Consider the following 23807-nt stretch of genomic DNA (forward strand, 5'->3'; position numbering starts at 1 on the left):
GAAGGGTGGGTGACTCGGGAAAATATTCACTACAACATGTAAAGGTAAAAAGAAGGTCCAGGACTGGATGCTATTTATCTCATCTACTCATTTAGGAGAGGGCACTAAACAAGCTTAGCTCTGTGATTGCCAACCCCCTCTTATTTAATTTTTCATGATTCCTTGAGGTCTGGCATGGTGCAGAGATTGGTGAATTGCTGACATGCTGCCACTTTTCAAAAAGAGATCCCGTTCTCAGCCTGAAAACTATAGGCCTGTTAGTTTGACATCAGTGATAGTAAAGATTTTGGAAGGGGTAATAAGAGATAAGATACTTAAATGCATTGAAAATGACAATACTATGAGTTTGTGCCAGCATGGTTTTATGCTTAATAGATTAATTGCCTTTATGAGGAGGTGAGCAGGAACCTCACAGTTGTGCAGTAGAGTAAATCTCGATGGGTATATTCTACTTCGCATGTGGGAACAGGAATTAGCGCAGGGCGTGCCTGGGGCACTGGTAGAAAGGCAAGTAAAATGGCAACATGGCATGTGGCTGATATGGTTCTCTCCTAGCAGGAACACCAGTCTGGGGAACAAAAACTTAGCAATCTGTTTCACTGGGGGTGCCTCAAATTTTGGCACCCCCCCCCCGGTAAAATAAACTTTATGTTCTTTAAAGTTCTGAGGCAAACAATGTTCTAGAGCAATTAAAAGTCATCATGCAATGTTTATGATTTTATATATTCCCATACATTGACATACACCCAGCAGAATAAAACATACTGATATGCTCTTGGGCACATCTGCCCATATATCTAATATCAAGCATCTTTTACTTCTTTCCTCCACAGCAGGAGATGGGTTGAACAATATTCACCTGCAGCATTAAAAACAGAAGGGGATGTAAACTTTATATATATAAAATAATTTTGCAGAAAATGCATAAGCAGTAATATATATTCCAACATGAGGGATATGGGTAGATGCAGGGATGGGATCCAGAAGCTGCTGGGGATTTGTCTATGGGTATATTTAGGGATAACTCACGGCTTTGAGACTTTTTCCATTCACTTTTCAGTTTCGTATTTATTGAATTGTTCCAGTAAAGGGTGCTATATGATATAGTAAGCCATTTAGTACCACAAACAGCTTATATAGAATATGGTTTCATGAAACCAAATGCATAATTGTGTATTTACTGAAAGTACCACTAGATGGCAATATAATAACATAGAAATGCCACAGAACTACACAAAAAAGCCAAACTTGCCTCTAATTGATAAATAATTTATTAGAAGTTAATTTCTGTCCAACATCTTACAATTTAACATAACTATGTGACCTAACAGCATGTGTTTTTTTTATTTTGTTTTACTTATTCTATAATTTAAACGGAATTAACCTTCCGTTGTTACAGAGATATTTTTAGGTCTTGGAAGCAGTCACTTAAATAGGAACTACATCCTTCCTAATATCTAGCCCTGCTTCCCCATCCCTCCCGTGGGAGTTTAACTGTTCTCTTTCACCCGCAGAAGAAGAGTCTTTTGCATTGGCCCCTGTTACTGGACACATTTCTCAGCCCCAATGCCTGATGGAAACATAAGTTGCACTTGTACATGTGAAATACCAGTTTTCTGAGTAACTCCATTGCACAAGATAGATTTATGCTGTACAGACACTGCATGGAGCCTATACGGATAAGATGTTTTGCCTTACAGCTATGACAGGGTGTTCTACCAGGTGCCTTATAAATGGAAATATTTCACGTAATGCAGAATAAAGCTTTGGCACTGGAGTGGAAAGCCAAATGCCATAAAACTTTCTCCTTGGGGGTCAGGGGGCTACATAATTTATAACATTACAATACGATATGATACTGATTATGAGTGCAACCACTAGGCCACAAACCCACACCCCAAATTCTCTTGCACCTAAAACCTATTGCCCCAACTGTGGCTAGCATAGTAAATATGACAGTAGAAACAAGGCATAGCTATTGCTATTACGAGGAAGCCCTATACTTTACACATTGACCAGGACTGAATCTCAGGGCTCTACATTAATAAACACAAATTCAGGTCCAGGTTTTAAGTGGGCAGAATTACATTCTGTGAAAAATAATGTGGTTATTTGGCTCTGGCTAAAAAAATATGAACAGTTATGAAAGAAAAAAAACATTTGGTCCTTTCCTCTCTGTTCTGTAGCAGGTGGCATAACAATGACTCTCTCCATAACAGTGTCTCTAACAGGCATTACATGGTGAGGTACTCTTTCCATACCCAAACAGGAGCTATAATGCTGAGTGTCTGTCTATTCCCAAACAGGCATTATAATACTGCGTGTCTCTCTCCAATCCCCAAACATGTGTTAAGAAAGTGGGTGTCTCTCTCTTTCTATACCCAAACAGGTTATAAAGGTGAGTACAGCTTCTTGGACTTTTGGCTAAGATCAAATGTAGTGTCTGTTCTTAAGGAGGGGACTGGTCACCCCCTCCTAATGAGCCAAAATATTGTACCCCTGGAGTGCCTGAAAAACACAGAGAGCAGGAACACTCGCACTTTACAATGGCACTTTTCTGCACCTTGTTCTTTTACCCCAGCCATTCATTCAATAGGCTGCACAAAGCCACTTTTTCTATTAATTTTATTTATTCATTTATTTATTCTTTTACTCCAAAATGTTACCTGCATTTTTGTCTGTTATTTTTTCACTTCTGGTGCAATTCAATCTTGGGAGGAGATGTGTGACCATTAGGCCCTACTCCCCGTGAACTCGGTTTCCTTGAAGGTCTATTTTTGTTCCCAACCCCTTATATGCCTTCTGGCAGGGGGCAGAGAGATAAAAGGACTCTGCTTAGCCTTGCAGCAAAGCTCTCTGAGTTTTGTGTATTTTAAAGGTGAGTGTCTCTCCATAGCCAAACAGGTGTTATAAAGATGAGTGTCTCTCTCCATACTAAAACAGGCATTATAATGATGTGTGTCTCTCTAAACCCAAACATGTATAATAAAGATGAGTGTCTCCCTCTCTATACCCAAACAGGTGCTATAAAGTTGAGTGTCTCCCTCTCTATACCCAAACAGGTGCTATAAAGTTGAGTGTCTCCCTCTCTATACCCAAACAGGTGCTATAAAGACGAGTGTCTCCCTCTCTATACCCAAACAGGTGCTATAAAGACGAGTGTCTCCCTCTCTATACCCAAACAGGTGCTATAAAGACGAGTGTCTCCCTCTCTATACCCAAACAGGTGCTATAAAGACGAGTGTCTCCCTCTCTATACCCAAACAGGTGCTATAAAGACGAGTGTCTCCCTCTCTATACCCAAACAGGTGCTATAAAGTTGAGTGTCTCCCTCTCTATACCCAAACAGGTGCTATAAAGACGAGTGTCTCCCTCTCTATACCCAAACAGGTGCTATAAAGACGAGTGTCTTCCTCTCTATACCCAAACAGGTGCTATAAAGACGAGTGTCTCTCTCCATACTGAAACAGGCATTATAATGGTGTATGTCTCTCTGTACCCAAGCAGGTGTTATAAAGGTGTATGTGTCTCTCTCCATACTCAAATAGAAACTATAATGGTAATTCATACACCATGATCCCGAATGTTTCTTCCTATATATATTTTAAGATTTAATAAAACAAGAAAAGCAATAAACAGTAATTTCCCCTCAGACGGCCATTTGTGTGACTCTGTAAAATGTCCAGGAAGGAGCTGAGAAGTCTGTTACCGATCAAGGATACGGGGCAGCGGATATTAAAGCTTTTAATTGTTGTGAGGTAGAATAAACCCCACACTGATTTGTGGTGGAAAAGCTAAGAATGGATCAGTAGAAAGTGTGTCCCGGGGCTGGGACGGGGTCAGGCAGAAGGATTAAGTGACTATTAAGTATATATAAAATACAAACTGCCTGTTCCGGGAGACTGCGGATGATAGATGAAGTGAAATGATGAAAGGAGAAAGATTAATGGACTCATGGATTGTAATTAGAATAGTTGGATGCAAGAATAAACTTTTCTTCCTGCAACCAACTCCCTTAACGGGGATCCTCCACCCAAAAACTCTTTTGTGTACAATGAAGCGAAATGTCATTCTAAGCAACTTTCCAATATGCATTCATTTATCATGTTCAGTGGTTTGCATTGGGAGATGGAATTGCGGTCTGTCTGTCTGTTTATATCTTCTGCATTGCTGGCTCTGACTAGCAGTAGGGTTACGTGCAACATCCTTTTCCCTGCCGTGGGCTTGTATACGTGACTTGCTAAGCCTTTTACAGAGCATGGGCATCGGATATTGTCACTGTTCTTCATGCATATTAGTAATGTTCTTTGTACCACGCTCCGTTGGTAATAGACCGGAGATATGAAGAAATATTTGCTATAAGGGTGCAAAGAAGTGTGACATTTATTCCTTATTATATGAAGTACAGAAAATCAGATGACAGATAGGGAAGTGGCATTTGCTGCCAGTAAGGGAAGTGGCAATGCTCAGCCTTACTGATGTTGAACTGTAGTTTCCAGCATCCCCTGACAGCCTTCTCCATCACATCCAATTTAAACGCTATAATATTCCTGCTGTTATTTTTCCTTAGGCTACAATACAATAACCGATATGGGAATGAGTAACTGGTTTACCAATCTGCTTTACACACCTTCTGCACCAATCACTGACTATATCCAAAATAGCCCAAGGGCCCTGTAATTAGGCAGTCATGTGATGCCAGTGATTACTGTAGTTTGGAGAGCAATTCTGCAGCAGGAACTTACCAGCCTCTAGTGCCTATTATTTGCTCAATCAATTACTGTGTACAGCTAAAACGTATCCATAATTAGTCTGAATATATATATATATATACTGTATATATATTGGAAAGTGCAGCCAATTCGACATCACTCTTTTTATTGTACCCATTGCTGCATATTTCCAGCCTTAGGGAGGTTTTGTCCTTTGTGCAGCTTTGTTCCATGATCATTCTGGGCTTAGAATATTCTTCAGTCTGTATGTGTATTTGTACTAAGTGCACTGAGCTGTGTTTATCAACAGGTCTTCATGCAGTGGGATTAACCCTGCGTGTTTATTTAAACAACGTGATGTTTCGGCGATAATGGTGGCAATGGGGGGATTGGTGTGTAACAGGGCTACCCCTGGCTACAGTCAAACCTGTATGAATGACCTTTACTGTGAGAAGCAGGCATTATGCACAGGCATGAACCAGGCAGAGTGCCATTGGCCATACAGGGGGTCTCCTCCTCACACACAGAAGCTTAACTCGTAGGTTTTAACATACAACTCAACACTGAAATTCCCTGTCACCTCAGGGGTTCTACCCCAAACTGCTCACTCCTTGTCAGGAAAATAGACTGTCCTTTCTCACTAGCCTACCTACCTGTCACTCCTAGAGCGAACTTTATGTATCTACTTTTTATCATCCATACCTAACTGTATACTTTGTTTTTATTTGCTTTCCTGAGACATCCCTTGCTATGCTACTGGAATATCTATTCTCTGGGAAGCAAATCAGCTCGCTATACCTTGCTTGTGTAAAGCACTTCTGTTCTGTCAGCTGTCACATATCTGTCGGCTGTCACATATCTGTCGGCTGTCACATATCTGTCGGCTGTCACATATTTGGATGCTTTTTTCCCTGCCACTGTGGAACAGTGGTGGGTCAGTGGGACTTGGTGACAGCCAGGTGACTGGCGGCGCAATGTCTTGTATTTCGTTGAACCCCTTGGCAGCTCTGGTACCTATCACTAGGATATTTAATCTGTGAGACAGACACCAGTAGAATAACTAGAAGTTACTGGGCCCCACAGTAGATCATTTTAGGAAAGCCATAAACTAAATTTAGGGACAAATCATTTTTATGGTCTCGGACTGGGGCAGCAGAGGCCCCCCGGGGCTGAGACCCCCCGGGGCTGAGACTTAAAGTGCCCTCTCACATTCTCCAAGGCCCCTCTCCCCACACACACCACCCCCTGCCCCCTTAACAAGCGAGTGTGTGCATGCTACAACAGATAAGTTTCACCTCCAAAGTCCAAATTGTTCATGGGGCAGTGCAGGCAGGTGTGCGGCCCTAGGTCAGCGGGAGCCCATGAGTGCCAGGGCTTACTATCTCCCAATCCAACACTGTGTTTAGCTGTGCTACCAGCAGCCATAGTGTCTGCCTCCTCTAGAGCAGTTCTGTCCAACTTATTACATATAGTGGGCCATATATTTCCCATATAACATGCTCAAAGTCCAAATGAAATTAAAATGAAGATGTCATTCAGTAGAGTCTAAAGAGCCTCTAAACACTGGGTGCAATATATATCCTTTGGAGGGTCACATCTGGCCTGCGATCTCCTGTTGGACAGCCCTGCTCTAAAGTTATGCTACCAATAGACCCCCCCAAATGGTCTCACAGGGAAAGACAAATGTGCTAATCCTTCTGCAGCCCCAGACTTTCTAAGAAACCATTTATGTGTTTCAGAAAACAAGTAGGAACAGTTACCAATGGAATGCAAAATATGTAGACTACAGTTATTCAGGTAAGATATATTTATAAATGAATATTAAAAAAAATCAAAATCAGGAAATGAGCATATATAATATATTTTTGTGTGTGTGTGTGTGTGTGTGTATATCTATAAAAACACATATATCTTTATCTGAAATGGGAGAATGACTTATTGTTACTCCATTACTCTATGGGAGGAGTAGTGGTAATCCTTGCCAACCCTCCCTCCCAGTGCCACAGAGAAAAAATTAGAGCATTTCTTGTCCGACTTATTATGCCTAAAGAGTGATCCCAGCAAGGAAAAGCAAATAATAATGTACATTAGGAAAAACTGTAAATGAGGCTATGTCTCGTCTCTTTCCATTCTTTCCATTTACAACACGGCCTTCTTCACATCTGTGATCTCTGTCTGTGAGTGCTTACACCCAAATATAGAGCTGGTATGAAGAGAGTGCATAGAGAGAGTGCATTGAGAGAGTGTATAGAGAGAGTGTATAGAGAGAGTGTATAGAGAGAGTGCATAGAGAGAGTGCATACTGTAGAGAGAGTGCATAGAGAGAGTGCATACTGTAGAGAGAGTGTATAGAGAGAGTGCAATCTGTAGAGAGAGTGTATAGAGAGAGTGCATACTGTAGAGAGAGTGCATAGAGAGAGTGCATACTGTAGAGAGAGTGCATAGAGAGAGTGTATAGAGAGAGTGCAATCTGTAGAGAGAGTGTATAGAGAGTGTGCATAGAGAGAGTGCATACTGTAGAGAGAGTGCATAGAGAGAGTGCATACTGTAGAGAGAGTGCATAGAGAGAGTGCATACTGTAGAGAGAGTGCATAGAGAGAGTGCATACTGTAGAGAGAGTGCATAGAGAGAGTGCATACTGTAGAGAGAGTGCATAGAGAGAGTGCATACTGTAGAGAGAGTGCATAGAGAGAGTGTATAGAGAGAGTGCAATCTGTAGAGAGAGTGTATAGAGAGTGTGCATAGAGAGAGTGCATACTGTAGAGAGAGTGCATAGAGAGAGTGCATACTGTAGAGAGAGTGCATAGAGAGAGTGCATACTGTAGAGAGAGTGCATAGAGAGAGTGCAATCTGTAGAGAGAGTGTATAGAGAGTGTGCATAGAGAGAGTGCATACTGTAGAGAGAGTGCATAGAGAGAGTGCATACTGTAGAGAGAGTGCATAGAGAGAGTGCATACTGTAGAGAGAGTGCATAGAGAGAGTGCATAGAGAGAGTGTATAGAGAGAGTGTATAGAGAGAGTGCATAGAGAGAGTGTATACTGTAGAGAGAATGCATAGAGAGAGTGCATACTGTAGAGAGAATGCATAGAGAGAGTGTATACTGTAGAGAGAATGCATAGAGAGAGTGTATACTGTAGAGAGAATGCATAGAGAGAGTGCATACTGTAGAGATAGTGCATAGAGAGAGTGCATAGAGAGAGTGCATACTGTAGAGAGAGTGCATAGAGAGAGTGCATACTGTAGAGAGAGTGTATAGAGAGAGTGCATAGAGAGAGTGTATAGAGAGAGTGCATAGAGAGAGTGCATACTGTAGAGAGAGTGCATAGAGAGAGTGCATACTGTAGAGAGAGTGCATAGAGAGAGTGCATACTGTAGAGAGAGTGTATAGAGAGATGTATTCAGTTAGAGTATACATCATAACGTTGCATATTTTGAACCTAACGTGTAGCTGTTATCCCTCATTTACTGATTCATCCTGTTGAGAACTCAGGTGCTTTTTATTTTATAATTTTTAGTTTTTGAATTATTTTGGCTTCTATTTTGTTGTTCTTAGAAATACAATTTAAATACCCTATGGTTGCTAGGCTAGCAGAAAGAAAGATTGATTTTTTGTTATTAGATTGTTATTTATTTTTTAGGTGCATTTCTTTCATTTGGGCCTCCAGCTCCTTGTCTCAGGTGATATCAGTTCCAATCCTGGGTCTTGCTCTATCCCTGTTTGCTGTCATCTATGCCCCACTCCTACCTTCACTGAAGGAACCCTAGCAACCTTGCACCTATCCCGTGTCTTGTCCTCCTCCCTTCTCCTATGCACTATGGAATGCCCACTCTCTCTAATAAAATAACCACTGTCCACGATTTCTTTCTTTCCAGATTTCTCCACCTGTTTGCTATTATTGATACCTGGCTGCAATCTTCAGATCCCTTGAAGCTGCCTTTTCTGCACCCACAGTGAATCATGATGGGGAGAAGTGGGAAAGTTGGTCTTCTTCTCTCCTCACTCTGCAAATTTAAAACCAATCCCTTGCCATCCTTCATATCAATCTCTTCTTCTGATCTACTCCACCCTTTAGTTGGCAGTAATCTATGGCCCAGGCTCTCCCTCATCCTCTTTCATTTCTAAATTTAAAATCTGGCCTGAATTCTTTCTGTCCTCTGACTGCCCCTTTCTCCTACTGGGTGACTCCAATTACCACATTGATGACCCCAATCTATCCTGGGCCTCCTGTCTCCTGTCCATAACTACCTCCCATGGCCTTCTACAGCAGACCTGGCAGCACTCATGTAGATGGTTTCTGACTTGAGTCAGTCTTCACCAAAAACTTCACCCTCGAACAACTCATAATATCCCCCATCCCACACTCTGACCACTTAATCATATTCTATATATACTTTCTCATGACATGACTTCACTTCCTACCACTATTACTATACTCAAGAATAGTGATGAGCTAATCTGTCCTGTTTCGCTTCTCCGAAAAATTTGTGAAATTTCAGCAAAAATTTACGAAACAGTGAAAATTTGCAGAACGCATCTTTTTTGACACAACCGTGACTTTTTTTAATGCAAAAAAATGTGTTCATTACTACTCAAGAAGCCTTTCTCTGGTCCAACTTCCTTGATTACTACAGACCTATCTTACTTCTGCCCTGCAGCCTCTATGGATTATGTCCAAGTGTTTGTTTGACTGCATACCAACCATCTCCCTGACCCCTTTCAGTCATGGTTCTGCAAAGGTTGTGTAACGCTTGTCTGGCTTAGATTAGGCAAACCCAGGCTAGTAGTTTATTGTAGAGCATGTGTTACATGCGACCCTTAATTCTTAGGCGGGGCCTCCGCTATATGGGAGAAGCTGAATAGGAGCTGAGGGTGTAATTACACTACAACTTGCTGATGCTGTGTAGTGCAGATGATATAAATGGACGCCAGAAAGGTTCTTGCTGATTAACTATAATACAGATTTATTGGTCCAAGACACAGATGTTATGCAGGGTTATCATACTTACAGACATGCAGATTGAAATGGTACAATGAGGAAATGCTCTTTTGTAGAAGAGAGGGTATGCACCGTGGGATACACACCTTTCAACCAGTACCCCTTGGGAGGTAGTCCAAGTAGTAGGAACTCCTTCAGGTTGATAACCTCTAGTGGCTGAGTCCTCCGGGTGAGTAGGGATCAGGGGTTATCCTACCTGTTATATGATCTAATCACTCCTTTGGTGGGGCTAATGGCTGCCCTTTCTAGCTAGAGCTGACTATGCTCACTTTCCTAGAAAGTGCTATTAAATAATCTGCTGTGCTTACTTATCCTTGTTCACGGGGCCCTGTCCCCGACTTATTCAGTTGGTAAGGTGATCTTTGGACTAAGATGGCTTACTGGGGCCTGTTTCTGCACCCAGGCTCAGAGGGAGCTGTGCTTAGGTAGCAGACAGGCAGCCAAAAAGGAAGCCACTTCTCCTTGCTAGACACTATATCAGTCTACAAGGGGAGTGGTTAACCTGTATAAACCTATAGGGAATACAGTTACATAACTGAAACCTGAGTATAAGGGCTCTGCCCAATAACAGTAAAGATTTTGAAGAGGTAGGGGATAAAGCCATAGGGAGCTTAACCCTATGGGTCCCTACATTTGTCAAAAATATTAATGCTGCTAAGGACCGAGGACACTATTCCATACTATCAACCTGCAGTTAAACATTCTCTCCTTCTAAAATACCTACAAATGCTTGGTATCAGTACTTCTGCCTTCTCATGGTTGTCATCCTCTCTCTCGATGATGCACCTTCAGTGTAACTATTTCTGACAGAAACTTTCAGCCTGTTGATTAGTCTGTTGGTGTGCCCCAAGGGTCTGCCTTACAGTCTCTTCTCCCTTTACATTCTCTCTTTTGCTCATCACATCCCTCAGTTTCTCCGATCACCTTTACACAGATGACACACAGATCTCCCTTTCCTGCCCTGACCTGATTCTTGCTATTCAGGCAAAAATAATCACCCAGTGTCTGTCCCCTAACTTCATTTAGCATTACAGTCAACAACATCACCCTACATCCAGTCTCCCAAGACAGGTGTCTGGGTGTCACTTTAGTCTCTTACTTTGAATCCCTTACCAGAACACACTGCTTCTGTTTAGGAAATGTTGGAAAAATACATCTCTTCCTCTGTCCTTCCGCTGCTAAAGGCCATGCCCTCGTATTTTCCAGGACAGACTGCTGCAATCGCTGCAAATGTCCCAGTGAAAAAATGACCTTGGACTCCAATGTACTGTATATTTCATAGAAAAAGTAGCTCATCACTATTTATATGTCCCATTTAAAGAAATACATTTTTGCAATGAATGCAATTCATACAATTTTGCACACACAGCAAAAAAGAAGTGAGAGAGAATAGTATCTAGTTATCAAGCCTTATAGTTTTTTTGGTTTTTTTTTCTTTACATTTTTTTAGCTCTCTATTCCCCTAGTTCCTGTGCAATATTATCACCTTCTTTATGTTCACTCCTTCCCCCCACATTCTGTTTTCTCACATTGTCCTCTCTTTATAATGTTTACATGTTTTATTATGAATAAAGGCACATGAGGTGTTTTGACTGCCACTGCCATTATGCATAAATCTATGGAAAAATCGGGCAGATTTCTTTTTTTTTTTTTTTTCACTTTTAAAACATTTTATTGAAGTTTTGCAATAAACATGTAAGATGAATAATGACAAATTATTTAAACATAGGTTGTACAACAATAGTCACATTCGACAGTTTGTCCTTCAAAAAGATAAGAAATGAAGAAAATAGAATACTTACAGAGACACAAAATAAATAATTTAAATAGAGAAAAAACAAATTAACTAACTATGCCCAGTGGATAAACTATAAAAAGAAAAGGAAAGAAAAGTTTCCTAGAGAGCAAAATCAAGGATAATTTTGCTTATATGTTTGTGAATTATTGAGATAAATCTACAGTGGCTTGCAAAAGTATTCGGCCCCCTTGAACTTTTCCACATTTTGTCACATTACAGCCACAAACATGAATGAATTTTATTGGAATTCCACGTGAAAGACCAATACAAAGTGGTGTACACGTGAGAAGTGGAACGAAAATCATACATGATTCCAAACATTTTTTACAAATAAATAACTGCAAAGTGGGGTGTGCGTAATTATTCAGCCCCCTGAGTCAATACTTTGTAGAACCACCTTTTGCTGCAATTCCAGCTGCCAGGCTTTTAGGGTATGTCTCTACCAGCTTTGCACATCTAGAGACTGAAATCCTTGCCCATTCTTCTTTGCAAAACAGCTCCAGCTCAGTCAGATTAGATGGACAGCGTTTGGGAACAGCAGTTTTCAGATCTTTCCACAGATTCTCCATTGGATTTAGATCTGGACTGTGACTGGGCCATTCTAACACATGGATATGTTTTGTTTTAAACCATTCCATTGTTGCCCTGGCTTTATGTTTAGGGTCATTGTCCTGCTGGAAGGTGAACCTCCGCCCCAGTCTCAAGTCTTTTGCAGACTCCAAGAGGTTTTCTTCCAAGATTGCCCTGTATTTGGGTTCATCCATCTTCCCATCAACTCTGACCAGCTTCCCTGTCCCTGCTGAAGAGAAGCCCCCCCAGAGCATGATGCTGCCACCACCATATGTGACAGTGGGGATGGTGTGTTCAGAGTGATGTGCAATGTTAGTTTTCCGCCACACATAGCGTTTTGCATTTTGGCCAAAAAGTTCCATTTTGGTCTCATCTGACCAGAGCACCTTCTTCCACATGTTTGCTGTGTCCCCCACATGGCTTGTGGAAAACTGGAAACGGGACTTCTTATGGTTTTCTGTTAACAATGGCTTTCTTCTTGCCACTCTTCCATAAAGGCCAACTTTGTGCAGTGCACGACTAATAGTTGTCCTATGGACAGATTCCCCCACCTGAGCTGTAGATCTCTGCAGCTCCCCCAGAGTCACCATGGGCCTCTTGGCTGCATTTCTGATCAGCGCTCTCCTTGTTCGGCCTGTGAGTTTAGGTGGACGGCCTTGTCTTGGTAGGTTTACAGTTGTGCCATACTCCTTCCATTTCTGAATGATCGCTTGAACAGTGCTCCGTGGGATGTTCAAGGCTTTGGAAATCTTTTTGTAGCCTAAACCTGCTTTAAATTTCTCAATAACTTTATCCCTGACCTGTCTGGTGTGTTCTTTGGACTTCATGGTGTTGTTGCTCCCAATATTCTCTTAGGCTGATGCCACACGCGGCGTAGGGCTGATTTTTTCGGCAAGCAGAAAAACGCTTGCCGAAAATTCAGCCCTACGCCTGCTGCTTGGGCCTGCACCCGAATGAATGGGATACGCTCGGGTGCAGGCACATGTAGCCGATATATGTATGAAAACGTGAGAGGATGCAAAGTCTCGCGTTCGCGAACTTTTTTTTTGAGGTTCGCTACATCCCTACAAAGCAGGAAAAGATTTGCTAGTTTAGTGACCTTGGCAGATTAATGTGTGTAGCCAGCTTTACTCTTCTCTGTATAGGGTGGGAGTAGTATTGTGTATAAGATGTATGTTTGAAGGAGGAGAGTGGCCATGGCCAAAGCAGAGTCCAGGACTTTAGACATTGGCTTTAGCCAGTGCACTTTACCTTGCATTTTAGTATTTAAAAAGTACTAAAAGGATGTATAAATTTTTCTGCTGCAAACTCAGAGCCTCTGGAAGCTGAAGCTTGATCATATGGTGATCAATAGCAGAAACATCAGTGGGACATATTGCAAAATAGCTGGATAGGGATACATTGCTCAGGCCCATAATAAAAGTATCCTAAATCCATTAATGTGCATTTTACAGACACAAGGAATAAATTAACAACACAAAGATTTACTTACATTAATAATACATAAAAGTCCCCCTAGCTCACAATGGCACATGTAGATTTATAGGCACTTTACACAGCTAACAGGGCTGTGGTTAAATAATACACATGAGGTATCCAACCTGTGACTAGTGAGGGGCAAAATAATTCGGCAGGCATGGATTTGCGGTGAACAACAAATATTTGTTGCATGCAGCAAAACAAAAATTGCCTCACACGTAAAAAAAAATAACGTACATCGAAATAAAGTTGTGTGCGACACGTGACATTTCGCCATTTTGCGTATTTTTCGCCATTTCATGAATCTTTTGAAAGACTCGCTAATTTTACGGCAAAGCGAAACAGGACAGATTCGCTCGTCATGACCTGTGATTTCTGCCTACAGTAGAACTAACACTGGGGTCACCTCCCAGCAACCTTGTTCTGTCAGTAGGTTACTAAGATTTTAGTTTAGCTAAGGGCTGTAGGATGGTGCAAATAGTAAAGTAGATTGAATGATGTTTACACAAATTAATAATGTGCCATTTATGGTTTGCCAGCAATGAAACCAGCATATAGCAGACTCTGGATGGATGCATTAATGCAATAATCACCAACAAGTTTTTCCTAAGCAACATGTTGCTCCCCAACCCCTTGGATGTTGCTCCCAGTGGCCTCAAAGCAGGCACTTATTTTTTAATTTCTGGTTAGGAGGCAAGTTTTGATTGCATAAAACCCAGTGTAAAGCCAAACAGAGCCTTCTATAGGCTACATAGGGGCTACCAAATAGCCAATTATAACTCTTATTTGAACCCCTGGAACTTTTTCCATGCTTGTGTTGCTCCCCAACACATTTTCAATTTGAATGTGGCTCACGGGGATGAAAAGGTTGGGGATCCCTGCATTAAGGTATGCCTTCAGCTTCCCCACCGCCAGCAACAAAAGTGATGAGCACAGCGGAGATAGGGGAGGTTGTTCCCCACTTGGCTAAAGGTGCAGCTGCCCCCTACCCCCCCTCCAACAATTGGGGACATGAAAAACATTTTTCCTGGGGGGCCTGACCTCCAAACGTTACATCACTGGGTTTTTAATGGCCTGCTTGACCTGTCAACAACCCTGATATCAATTACATCTTCACAAGCTACACTGTATGGTAATAAGTAACAGTGTATGACTATGAAATAGGCTACATGGTTAGGAGCAGGAGGGCCAAATGACACGTGGAGCCATCAGCAGCTTTTCCTGGTATCCTGGTTGGCCAGTCCGACACTGACAACTTCAGCAAGCACACACGTGTCACATCTCCATGCACAAAGGAAAGTGTCACAGTGGTGTAGAGGTTACCGCCATTAGAAGCTCTCTCTTTGGTATGATGTATAGCGCATCACAAGATTTGATGATGGCAGTAGAACAATACCAGAATGCATAATGCTAAAGTTGGTGGATTAGGAATAGTGGTTTGGGATTGTGATTCTTGGTTTGGTCTAGGGTCCCCAGTTCAGCTGAAAATCAGACCTTACAACTACAGTTTACAATGACATGCTCGACGAAGGGGCATAACAATAGATAAAGCAGACCCCACGGTTGCCCGGGGGCCCAGACCGCGGGGTCTGCTCCCTGTATTGTTGTATGGCCCCCTTCCTTCCTTTCACCTGCCAGGGGGTGAGGGTTTTTATGTTTTTTTATTAAAAACGAAAAGAAAATAGTAACATAACTCAGACTGACAGCCAATAATTTCAACTTACATTATACAACCAAAGTCCCCCCCCCCCGTCCACATGGGGCCAGGGGCTGGTAGGGTTTGCTACTCTGTGCTAGGCTCCTCTGATGATCATTTTTGCAGGGGGGCCTTGCCCAGAGAAGTTACGCCGCTGGATTGACAATTTTGTGCTTCCTATTTCACGGTGCAGGCCCTTTCCTGTTCCAAGATGATAATACCCCGAGTACAAAGCAAGGTCCATATAGAACGAGAGAGCTTGGAGGGGCTGGTACTAGGTATACTATTCCTATGCTGCCCGAAAGTCATGTATAGGGTCTGCTTGACCCTTTCTGCACCTACCCTGGAAAACTCCATAACATCTTAGTGTTTCAGATCAGTAATCTTCTATTGCTTATATGCAATGCTGATCAGTAACTGAATATATAACAATGGCAAAACAGGAGTTGGAATGTTTATTTTGGGATTCCGACAGAATTGTTTGTTTCCCAGACCTAATCACATGACTGGGCAGACATTGTGGATGTAAGTAATTTTCTTCTTGTGTGTGTTTAAGTCTGTACCATTGCCTAGGGGCTCCTTTTGACACTGACCCTTTAAGTGAGTCCCAGTACTTAAGATGTTAAGTAGGCATAATGAGGGGAACTACAGCCGTAGCAAGTGTGCTCGTCTCATCAGAAACATGTCCCCAGAAGATTCCCTTGGCTCCAGTTTAATATTGACGGTGCTGAGGAAATTTTATAAGTCAGGAATACACATTAAAGATCAATTTTACACAAAGCCCCACTCAGCAGCAAAGTATTGATATACATGTAAATATCCGGGAAATGAAAGGAGCAATCCACTCAGCTGTTTCTTGTGGCGGAATGAAAAGTGAAAAAGATCAACAACTTACATCATCAAGGGGCCAGTTAGCGGGGCAGAACCGAAACAGAGAGGTCTAGTGCACTTGCAAAACCAATAGAAAAAAGTGCTGGCATTTGCTGTAGACTGCAGGCTAGTTGTGGCAGGCACTAAAGCAACATTTCATGCATGACCATTCATCACATATTTCAGCTGAAATGATATTTTCCTTAGACAGGAGATAGCACATTTGTGCTGACTGGAGCCCTTTCTTCCGAAGGCAGGTTTAATTGAGGATACTGTCTGATCCCGCAGTATACGTTTGTGTGGGGCCAGTAGTTAACCAATGGTGTAAACGAGTTTCATTTGCTTTTTCTAATTGTGTTTAACGCAACAGACTGCAAGGAAAGGGGAGAATTACATTTTAGTAATCATGTTTTAGGATTGTTTACTGGGGTCAGAGCACCGACTTTATCACCTTTTCACGGTTTGTCCATATGTCAGGCTCAGGCTAGGGTGCCATTTGGCTGGTATTTGACCGGCCTAGATGGTAAATCATCAGCTAGGGCCAGCACCAGTTTTACAACTTTACCAGCAATCTACTTGCTGGTAAATTTGTAATGCCCTATAAATCCCTTCTTTCCCTGACCCTCTCCACTGCCGATTAACGTTTATGACCAAGAACCACTCTCTGCTCTGCCAATAACCCCGCCTATTTCCTGGCACCATGCACCCTTCCCCCACCCAGTCTGCTCATTCCCCCACCTCTTACATCATAGCTCCACCCCAAAGTGACATCATGACCGCCAGCCACCTGGAGGCCAGTATTATTGACAGAAAAAGGTGGCAACCCTAAACCAGACAGGAATTTTAAATTGGTTGTGATCCTTGTTAGCCTCACAGAAGAGTTGCTAGAGCTTTCCTGCTACGTCTAAAAGGTTGATACTAGCAGTCTATGGGCTTTAGGACCCATTATCCAGAATGCTTGGGACCAAGGGTATTCTGGATAAGGGGTCTTTCCGTAATTTGGATCTTCATACGTTAAGTCTACTAAAAAATTAATAAACCATTAATTAAACACAATAGGATTGTTTTGCTTCCAATAAGGATTATTGATATCTTAGTTGGGATCAATTACAAGGTACTGTTTTATTACTACAGAGAAAAAGGAAATCAGTTTTAAAATACTGAATTATTTGATTAAAATGGAGTCTATGGGAGACAGGCTTTCTGGATAATGGGTTTCCGGATAAGGGTTCCAAACCTGTACTACAGTGCCTACATTCATGCATAATTGGATGTAAAAGTGTTCTCGTGCCAAGCATCTGTCATGCCTGTTTCCCAGTCTACTCCATCATTATTCCCTACTACAAACACTAACCCAGTGGCCCTGAGACTCTGAGTTTTGGCCACTGTACATGACATTATGGCCACTTTTAATGTGTGCAAATGCCAGCTTTCCCAAGATTAGTTCTCAATAGATCAGTAAAAGTCAAACAAAAACTTTGTAAAAACATTGCACAAATTGTTGTGGAATTCTGCAAGAAACATGGCTGGGATGGAGGGGGGGGGTGTTTCTGAAACAGATGCAGACGTTGCCTGTTTATTTGTATTGGTGAAATGGTGCATGAAGTACAGAGAAATTTATAGTGAAAACAATTTCTTCCAGTCTTATCTGCTGATCAGAACATATGCTCCCGGCGATACTGTATTTGTGATAAAAATGGGCTGAAAGGAGATTTGACAATTTGCGGACAGGAAACGTGTTTGTTATCACAATCTCTCTGATGTTGTTACAGCATTTGCACAGTTGCTTTAGAAGTGCTCATGGCACAAGAGGAAAGTTGTCTGTGTTCATTTTCTGGACACATCAGCATTAAATGAGATCTATCGTCAAGAAATGAAAATGTCATCCAAGCTGCCCATAATATGTATTAATCAGAACTTACTCCTCTAGATTCATCTATATCAGTGATATCCAACCAGTGTCTCCTTAGCAACATGTTGCTCATCAGTCCCTTGGATGTTGCTCCCAGTGGTCTCAAAGCCGGTGCCTTATGTAGGCTGCCACTACACTTAGGTTCTGCCAAATTACCATTCAGAGCCCAACTCTTTTTACATTTGAAAGTGTCTCACAGGTAAAAAAAAGGTTGGGGATCCCTGATCTATATGGTAGGGATATTAAAGAATCCGTGCAGTTGGGTGGGGTTGGCAAACTGTGGTGTCACCTTTTTTGATGAGCATCCAATGAGGCAAAATGCATTAGGAGCTCAGGGAGGTACCTCTGTCCTTTGAGTGTGGTTGAATTTTTCAATTTTTGAATAAATTTATGATTTTTTGTACACCAAATACATGTTTCATGTGTGACACTGCCTACTACTATTCATATTACAACCAATCAAATTCATCCATTGTTCTACCTGCAGCTGGCTGAATAATCCCGTCACTGATTGGTTGCTAGGGGTACTGCCTATGGGCAAATTTGCCCAGTGTTAATAAGTGATTTTACCACTCAGTAAAAAAACCCTAGTTCTTCCATATATAATCCTTTCCTTGTCATTTGCACATTAAGATAAATTTAAACAATAATCTGTGTCAATTGGTTAAACACAGGAAAATCCTCTTGGCAGTCAGTAAATGTTTTAATAAATCTCCAAAATATCAAATTACTCAATGTTTTGTAAATCTGCCTCACATCACTTGGAATATTAATAGGATGAGCTCAGAGATCCAAGGACATTATTGCAGTTGCCAATAAGAGCCATTAAATGTTGGCCAGCTTGTACAAGTCTATGCTTCCAATGAAAAAAAACAACATTTCTACCAATATATTCCCCACAAAATACCTTTGTAACCTAACTGCTTCCTGAGACATATCTTGACAAGGCTCTATAAGCCATAGACCTTACAGAATTAATAGATTTCTAAAGCAAACAATGAAAAAGACCTGACAAATAATGATTTACCCCTTTATGCAATAAAAGACACTACGTTTGCCCAGGTGCAGTAACCCTTAGCAACCAATAAGATGTTTACTTTCAAACAGGTGACCAGTAAATGCTACGTGCTGATTGGTTGCTACAGGTGAATAGGCTTACAGCACACCTTCACCTTTTATTACATAACCTCTTAACTTTATTTTTTTTCTTCTATCCCTGTGCTTCAGCTACTGGAATTGATTATATTTTCTCCTCAACTAAAACTCTAGAAAAAAATTGAATGTTCAAAAGTGGTTTACTCTTTTGGAGCAAAATCATTTTTCAAAGGCTTTATTACATACACTGCACACTGGTGCTCAATTTTTCCTCCACTGGTGGAAGAGGTTGCTAAATAGTTTCCAGCCTTGCAAATATTTTTCAATTATTGACTTTTATTACATACACATTACACATTTTTCATACTCCAATCACACACCAAATAAACATACAACTTTGCAGGGATTCCGCCACTCTTCTCCAAAGGACACCCTGTCGCTCATACAGTCAGATGTTACATGTAATTCTTAGTACCGCTATAAAGGTTAAATTGGAATAACAGCATGAAAATTTCATTTCTGGGCCCCAAAGTAACTGTCCGAGTTAACTTTGTAGAATTAATTATGTGCCTTAATGGAGACATTTTGTGTAAAAAAGAAGAATGAGATGTGTATTAAAAAGTTGTGCTTCAGCATAAAAATCAGCTGGATATATTCGGAACTGCAAGCCCAGAGCCCAGAGAAGAAAACTAAGGGAATAGCTAAATGGGAACAAACTGGGTGAACAAGTGAATGGGATAAAATACACAGATACGTGGTGACCTCTTCCATCAGTACTCGCATAAAAGAAAATGCTTATAAAATCTATCATGACTGGTATCATACTCCTAAAAAGTTTTGTAAATGGTTCCATATCACACATCTGTGCCCACGAGGATGTTGAGGAACAGCGGATGAAATGCATATGGTGGACATGTCCTCTGACTAGGCATTATATATGTGTGTGTGTGATAATAGGTTATACAAAATTGTTCATTAAATAGATATGGCCATTCTACACCATAACCTCTCAAGTGTTTTTATTTGGCTAACAAGTACATCTTATCTTTCCCATGACCCAAAGGTTAAAAATCGCTGACCTAGTACTCAGTTGTCAGCTGTCAGTATCATGACCACCGGCTATGAAATTATAGAAAGACGAGGGACCAAAGGTTCTGACTTGTGTTGGTTTGAGGGTCCCAGGCAACAAGACATGTGCTGCAGTGCAGAATCATAATGAGCAAATGACTTTGAATGAAGGTTTACAGCGTTGGACGCCACAAAATAGAAATCTAACTTGCGTGTACTTGACTGCGTCCTAAAGGTAGTAAAGCATTGCATATACAGTATTTATATTATTAAAACTTTATTATTAAAACTTCTGCCTAAGAACATAATCATTTATCTCCATTATGTTGTAAAACATCATCTAATTCTGGAACACTTACTTAGATTGACAAAGCAGTTAACTGAATAGCCTGTAATTCATGTCAAATCATTGTGGTTTGAATTCAAAGCAAAAATTCACATGCAAATTTTAGTTTAAGGACAGCACAGAATTACTTGTAGAACCAATAGAAAAGATCTGGAAATGCATTCTGAACTTATTAGGGTGAAGACAGACGGAGCTACTAGTAGCAGCTACTTGTCACAGCTACAAAAATAGACAATGCTGATCATTTACTGATAATTGTCTATAAGTGTGTTTTAGCATAGGCAATTCTCAGTATTGTCTATTGCAGGGCATTTTCTGGCATTTAGTAGCCGTGACAAGTAGCTGCTACTAAGTAGCCCCATGTGTCTTTGCCCTTAAATGTGAGGGCAGATGATAAAATATGCCGTAGATTCCTAGAATCGGGAGATCACTTTAAATTGAACAACTAGTCAAGGAGAAAATCAGTTAGTGCTCAAGTCAGGAAAGCTACATTGAAACCAACTAAGAAACCTACATGTATGCCAAAGAGGTCAAAAGGAGGAGGAGGAGGTCAAATTTGTAACCAAAGGATTTGTGGTTGAGTTTGTATTTTTCTCTTCTCTGAACCTGGTAATGGGATTAGGCCAGATTGTGTGTAAAATACAAGGTTCATTAGACCTTGTATTAGATTAGACAAGCTTACATATCTTGCAAGTTGCAATTATTGCTGCAGAACCCATGGTACAGCACCAGGTGGCATGGAAGGCTGAAACAAGGAAGATGGGATGGCATCCCTAGCTTTAAGCAGATACTCTTGTTTCAATCTTTGCTATTTTTAATGTAAGCTTTCAGCCCTGAAGGTACTGCTTCTTTTATTCAAGCCGGCACAGACAAAAGGACAGAGCACTTCAGTTTTTCACTTGCAACTCCTGTTACTGTTACGTAATTGTTTGGGACATTAAAGCTGTGCAGGTTCCCATGCCCTTATTGTCAACTACTAAACAATGGTCAAGGAATTCCACTCTAGGTAAGACTCCCAACATACATCATTTGTAGTGATGAGCAAATTTTTTCACCAGGCATGGATTTGCAGCGAATTTCCGCCAAACTATTTTGTGAAATGTCAATGAAAATTTGCCGCAGAAAAAGCCATTGTGCATCAAAATGGGCATAACAGCATAAGCACACAACAAAAAAGAAGACGCGGGCGACTAATGCGTTTATTGGATTTTTCGCCATTTTGTACATTTTCCTGCTGTTTCGCACATTTTTTGGCAAAGTGCAATGGGACAGATTCACTCATCTCTAATCATTTGTCATTATATATTTTCATTTGTACAATATTCAGGAACCTGAAGATATTTATTATATGAATATGTGTCCATGCTGGCTCACTCTCGCTATACTTAGTGACTCACATACACATGCTCTGGCCCCAGGGTGGGATTCCCTACATGTCCTCCCTGTATATCCCTGAATTAGTGCACCAGTTACACAGGTAGGCTAAAAGATTACTGTTTTTAAAACCTGTCAGACTGGCAGAGCTTAATGGCTGAGAACTGCTGAAACTAGTATAAACAAATATGAGAATGTAATAAAAATATCTGTAAGGTTAGCAGAGCAGTAAGCTGGAGAAGGAAGACATTACCCGTATATTTCAACCAAAACAGTTCATCTTTGTGTCTGTAGTGTTTAGTTTCGGCAGCGACAATAAATGTTGTAATGATCAGCAGACAGGTGGCCCAACCACCTATATCTCTACAAGCCAACAGCATAGAAACTACATTACCCCAGCAATTGGCTGCAAAATGCTCTGTACCACTTGGCATACGACATAAGCAGTACTATAGCTACAGTATAGTTTCAGTTAAGTCATTACACTTAATTACAGCTAAAACCAGCATTCAGGCTAGTTGAATTGTGTATGCCATTTTGCAGGGGTTGGCTATCTGATTTCACCTAAAGGAACAGGATACGGTAAGTAGAAACTGTTTAAATGTGTTTATGATTTCAGTTTTTTCAGTACAGCTATGGCCAGAATAGGATAAGACAAGCACCTAAAGGCGCACAGGAGCAGAACCAGGGAGGGCATATTCCATCCCATCACCACTTGAGACCAATCCCAAGAGATGATAAGACGGGTGAGGACTAAGTAATGTTCCCAAATGCCATTCCACAGTCTTCCTGTGCCTTCTTCAATCAGTTCAGCAACTGCCATGACCTAAGTTGCCAAAGGTTTTCAAGTTTATTGTTCCAGGGAGAAACCACATTATTGATCCAAGGAGAAATGTTATTGCCATATAAGCATTATGGATTTATTTTTCTGACTTGAGGCTTAATTAGTAAATGCATATGTTTATTCTGCCCCTGAGCTGCAAAGTATAATTACAATCTTTGTAATTTATAATCTTAATAATGTAAAAAACTACAGAATGAACACAGAACAAATTATGAGGTTTACAGAAGCATATGAAATAGGAGGAGGCTCCTCAAAACAACACAGTGCTTGCCCATAGGTGCAACTGGAAGTCAGTAAAGTAAGGAATAGTGAAACTAAAAGTGTGATATCCAAGGATGAAGCTGAAAGTCAGATTGGTTTGGGTCAGAGGCGGGCAGCACGGGTTCAGAACGGGTACTCTGGGTAAGGTCAAGCAAGCTGGGTCACAATGGAAATACAAAATTGGAACAGTGATAGACTTTTGGAACATACAGGACAACCAGACAAGAAACAAAACTGTCAGTGTCCTAAAATGGAAATGCATTTGATGCTACCATAAGTGTTTTAGTATGCACAGTGACAATATGTCCAGACACTTGTGCTACAGCACTCAGGGATAAGAACACATCAGGGAAGCGACACGCATGCTTGTACATCATTACCTGTCACTGAGGCTTGAGTTCAAATAATAGGCCCCTGTAGGAGATCATCGGTGGGAAAGGACATATGCAAATAGGTAAATAAATCTAGCCAAACCCAAGAAAATAGAGTATAATCTACTGGAATGCAAAATGGCTGTTCTTACAGAAAGCAAACGGAGGAGATGAAATCCTTTCCATGCTATTGTTTTGTATATTAGGAACAAAACAGCACTTTTCATAATTAGCCTTCATTCTTTGTTATTGACTGTAAAATCTGCACAAAGCTCTAGGCAAAGCAGAACAAGCTATGGTTCAGAGAGTAACTATGGGTTCTTACTGCGCTGTTGTTCAATATACTTGTGTGACCTTTATCTTTTGCCCTGCTCCTTGCACATCAATGTGATGTATTCTTATGCAGCCAGGCT

The sequence above is a fragment of the Xenopus tropicalis genome, chromosome 1 (assembly GCF_000004195.4).
Source record: "Xenopus tropicalis strain Nigerian chromosome 1, UCB_Xtro_10.0, whole genome shotgun sequence".
Classification (NCBI taxonomy): domain Eukaryota; kingdom Metazoa; phylum Chordata; class Amphibia; order Anura; family Pipidae; genus Xenopus; species Xenopus tropicalis.